Raw genomic sequence first — 5,356 nt, forward strand, 5'->3', positions numbered from 1 at the left:
TTCTGACTGGCTGCTGCGTCCTCCGCGTTGGGCAACGTAGTAATTTCAAAAAAATTCCTACGCACACGCAAGATCATGGTGATGCATAGCAACGAGAGGGGAGAGTGTGTCCACGTACCCTCGTAGCCGAAAGTGGAAGCGTTAGCACAATGCGGTTGATGTAGTCGTACGTCTTCACGATCTGACCAATCAAGTACCAAACACACGGCACCTCCGAGTTCAGCACACGTTCAACTCGATGACGTCCCTCGAACTCCGATCCAGCCGAGCTTTGAGGGAGAGTTCCGTCAGCACGACGGCATGGTGACGATGATGATGTTCTATCGGCGCAGGGCTTGGCCTAAGCACCGCTACGATATTATCGAGGTGGATTATAGTGGAGGGGGGCACCTCACACGGCTAAGAGATCCAAGGGATCAATTGTTGTGTCTATGGGGTGCCCCCTCCTCCGTATATAAAGGAGGGGAGGAGAGGGCCGGCCAGGAGGAGGAGGCGCGCCCAAGGGAGGGAGTCCTACTCCCACCGGGAGTAGGACTCCTCCTTTTCCTATTTGGAGAGGGAGAGGGAAGGAAGAGGAAGGAGGGAGGAAGGAAGGGGGGGGGCAGCCCCCTTCCCAATTCGGATTGGGCTTGGGGGGGCGCGCCCCCTCACTTGCTCCTTTCCCCTCCTTTCCACTAAAGCCCATTAAGGCCCATATACCTCCCGGGGGGTTCCGATAACCTCTCTGCGCCCCGGCATTATCCCGATCTCAGCCGGAACCATTCCGGTGTCCAAATATAGTCGTCCAATATATCGACTTTATGTCTCGACCCTTTCGAGACTCCTCTCGTCATGTCCGTGATCACATCCGGGACTCCGAACTACCTTCGGTACATCAAAACACATAAACTCATAATATAACCGTCATCGAACTTTAAGCGTGTGGACCCTACGGGTTCGAGAACTATATAGACATGACTGAGACACGTCTTCGGTCAATAACCAATAGCGGAACCTGGATGCTCATATTGCCTCCCACATATTCTACGAAGATCTTTATCGGTCAAACCGCATAACAACTGTTGGGTAACGTAGTAATTTCAAAAAATTCCTACGCACACGCAAGATCATGGTGATGCATAGAAACGAGAGGGGAGAGTGATGTCCACGTACCCTCGTAGACCGTAAGCGGAAGCGTTATGACAACGCGGTTGATGTAGTCGTACGCCTTCACGATCCGACCGATCCAAGCACCGAACGTACGGCACCTCCGTGTTCTGCACACGTTCAGCTCGATGACGATCCCCAGCCTCCAATCCAGCAAAGCGTCGGGGATGAGTTCCGTCAGCACGACGACGTGGTGACGGTGATGATGTTCTACCGGGGCAGGGCTTCGCCTAAACTCCGCGACGATATGACCGAGGTGGAATATGGTGGAGGGGGCACCGCACACGGCTAAGGAACGATCCGTAGATCAACTTGTGTGTCCATCGGGTGCCCCCTGCCCCCGTATATAAAGGAGTGGAGGAGGGGAGGGCCGGCCCTCTGTATGGCGCGCCCTAGGGGAGTCCTACTCCCACCGGGAGTAGGATTCCCCCTTTCCTAGTCCAACTAGGAGTCCTTCCAAGTAGTAGGAGTAGGAGACAAGGAAGGGGAAGAGAGAAGGGAGGGGATGCGGCCCCTCCCCCTAGTCCAATTCGGACTAGGCCATGGGGAAGCGCGCGGCCTGCCCTAGGCAGCCCCTCTCTCTTTCCCGTATGGCCCAATAAGGCCCAATACTTCTCCCCGGCGAATTCCCGTAACTCTCCGGTACTCCGATAAATACCCGAATCACTCGGAACCTTTCCGAAGTCCGAATATAGTCGTCCAATATATCGATCTTTATGTCTCGACCATTTCGAGACTCCTCGTCATGTCCCCGATCTCATCCGGGACTCCAAACTCCTTCGGTACATCAAAACTCATAAACTCATAATATAACTGTCATTGAAACCTTAAGCGTGCGGACCCTACGGGTTTGAGAACTATGTAGACATGACCTAGAACTATTCTCGGTCAATAACCAATAGCGGAACCTGGACGCTCATATTGGCTCCTACATATTCTACGAAGATCTTTATCGGTCAAACCGCATAACAACATACGTTGTTCCCTTTGTCATCGGTTTGTTACTTGCCCGAGATTCGATCGTCGGTATCCAATACCTAGTTTAATCTCGTTACCGGCAAGTCTCTTTACTCGTTCCGTAATACATCATTCCGTAACTAACTCATTAGTTACAATGCTTGCAAGGCTTAAGTGATGTGTATTATCGAGAAGGCCCAGAGATACCTCTTTGACAATCGGAGTGACAAAACCTAATCTCGAATTATGCCATCTCAACATGTACCTTTGGAGACACCTGTAGAACACCTTAATAATCACCCAGTTACGTTGTGACGTTTGGTAGCACACAAAGTGTTCTTCCGGTAAACGGGAGTTGCACAATCTCATAGTTGCAGGAACTTTTGTATAAGTCATGAAGAAAGCAATAGCAACATACTAAACGATCAAGTGCTAGGCTAACGGAATGGGTCAAGTCAATCACATCATTCTTCTAATGATATCAGCCCGTTAATCAAATGACAACACATGTCTATGGTTAGGAAACATAACCATCTTTGATTAATGAGCTAGTCAAGTAGAGGCATACTAGTGACATTAAGTTTGTCTATGTATTCACACATGTATCATGTTTCCGGTTAATACAATTCTAGCATGAATAATAAACATTTATCATGAAATGAGGAAATAAATAATAACTTTATTATTGCCTCTAGGGCATATTTCCTTCAGTCTCCCACTTGCACTAGAGTCAATAATCTAGTTCACATCACCATGTGATTAACACCCATAGTTCACATCACCACGTGATTAACACCCATAGTTCACATCGTCATGTGATCAACAAACAAAGGGTTTACTAGAGTCAATAATCTAGTTCACATCGCTATGTGATTAACACCCAAAGAGTACTAAGGTATGATCATGTTTTGCTTGTGAGAGAAGTTTAGTCAACGGGTCTGTCACATTCAGAGCCGTATGTATTTTGCAAATATTCTATGTCTACAATGCTCTGCACGGAGCTACTCTAGCTAATTGCTCCCACTTTCAATATGTATCCAGATTAAGACTTAGAGTCATCTGGATCAGTGCCAAAACTTGTATCGACGTAACCCTTTACGACGAACTTTTTGTCACCTCCATAATCGAGAAACATATCCTTATTCCACTAAGGATAATTTTGACCAATGTCCAGTGATCTACTCCTAGATCACTATTGTACTCCCTTGCCAAACAAGGGCAGAGTATACAATAAGTCTGGTCCATAGCCTTGCATACTTTTATAGAACCTATGACTGAAGCATAGGGAATGACTTTCATTCTCTTTCTATTTTCTGCTGTGGTCAGGATTTGAGTCTTACTCAATTTCACACCTTGTAACACAGGCAAGAAACTCTTTCTTTAACTGTTCCATTTTGAACTACTTCAAAATCTTGTCAAGGTATGTACTCATTGAAAAAACTTTTCAAGCGTCTTTGATCTACCTCTATAGATCTTGATACTCAATATGTAAGCAGGTTCACCGAGGTATTTCTTTGAAAAAACTCCTTTCAAACTCTCCTTTATGCTTTGCAGAATAATTCTACATTATTTCCGATCAACAATATGTCATTCACATATACTTATCAGAAATGCTGTAGTGCTCCCACTCACTTTCTTGTAAATACAGGCTTCACCGCAAGTCTGTATAAAACTATATGCTTTGATCAACTCATCAAAGCGTATATTCCAACTCTGAGATGCTTGCACCAATCCATAGATGGATCGCTGGAGCTTGCATATTTTGTTAACACCTTTAGGATTGACAAAACCTTCTGGTTGCATCATATACAACTCTTCTTAAATAAATCCATTAAGGAATGCAGTTTTGTCTATCCATTTGCCAGATTTGAAAACCTTTATATAAGCATCGCAAATCCAAACTTTAAGAAACGACAGCTTAGGTTTACTGCTAAACCATAGTTCATACGGTGTCGTCTCAACGGATTTCGATGGTGCCCTATTAAACGTGAATGCAGCTGTCTCTAATGCATAACCCCAAAACGATAGTGGTAAACTGATAAGAGATATCATAGATCGCACCATATCTAGTAAAGTATGATTACGACGTTCGGACACACCATTACATTGTGGTGTTCCAGGTGGCGTGAGTTTGTGAAACTATTCCACATTGTTTTAATTGAAGACCAAACTCGTAACTCAAATATTCTCCTCCACGATCAGATCGTAGAAACTTTATTTTCTTGTTACGATGATTTTCAACTTCACTCTGAAATTCTTTGAACCTTTCAAATGTTTCAGATTTATGTTTCATTAAGTACATATACCCATATCTGCTCAAATCATCTGTGAAGGTCAGAAAATAACGATACCCGCCACGAGCCTTAATACTCATTGGTCTGCATACATCAGTATGTATTATTTCCAACAAGTTTGTTGCTCGTTCCATTGTTCCGAAGAACGGAATTTTAGTCATCTCGCCCAAAGGCATGGTTCGCAAGCATCAAATGATTCATAACCAAGTGATTCTGAAAATCCATCTTTATGGAGTTTCTTCATGCGCTTTACACCGATATGACCCAAACGGCAGTGCCACAAATAAGTTGCACCATCATTATTAACTTTGCATCTTTTGGCATCAATATTATGAATATGTGTATCACTACGATCAAGATCCAACAAACTATTTTCATTGGGTGTATGACCATTGAAGGTTTTATTCATGTAAACAGAACAACAATTATTCTCTGACTTTAAATGAATAACCGTATTGCAATAAACATGATCAAATCATATTCATGCTCAACGCAAACGCTAAATAACATTTATTTAGGTTTAACACTAATCCCGAAAGTATAGGGAGTGTGCGATGATGATCATATCAATCTTGGAACTATTTCCAACACTCATCGTTACTCCCCCTTTAACTAGTCTCTATTTATTCTATAACTCCTGTTTCGGGTTACTAATCTTAGCAACCGAACAAGTATCAAATACTCAGGGGCTACTATAAACACTAGTAAGGCACACATCAATATCCTGTATATCAAATACACCCTTGTTCACTTTGCCATCCTTCTTATCCACCAAATATTCAGGGCATTTCTGCTTCCAGTGACCATTTCCTTTGCAGTGTAATCACTCAGTTTCAGGCTTTGGTCCAGCTTTGGGCTTCTTCGCAGGAGTGACAACTTGCTTGTCATTCTACTTGAAGTTCCCTTTCTTTCCCTTTGCCCTTTTCTTGAACTAGTGGTCTTGTCAATCATCAACACTT

Source organism: Triticum dicoccoides, chromosome 3B, assembly GCF_002162155.2.
Source record: "Triticum dicoccoides isolate Atlit2015 ecotype Zavitan chromosome 3B, WEW_v2.0, whole genome shotgun sequence".
Classification (NCBI taxonomy): Eukaryota; Viridiplantae; Streptophyta; class Magnoliopsida; order Poales; family Poaceae; genus Triticum; species Triticum dicoccoides.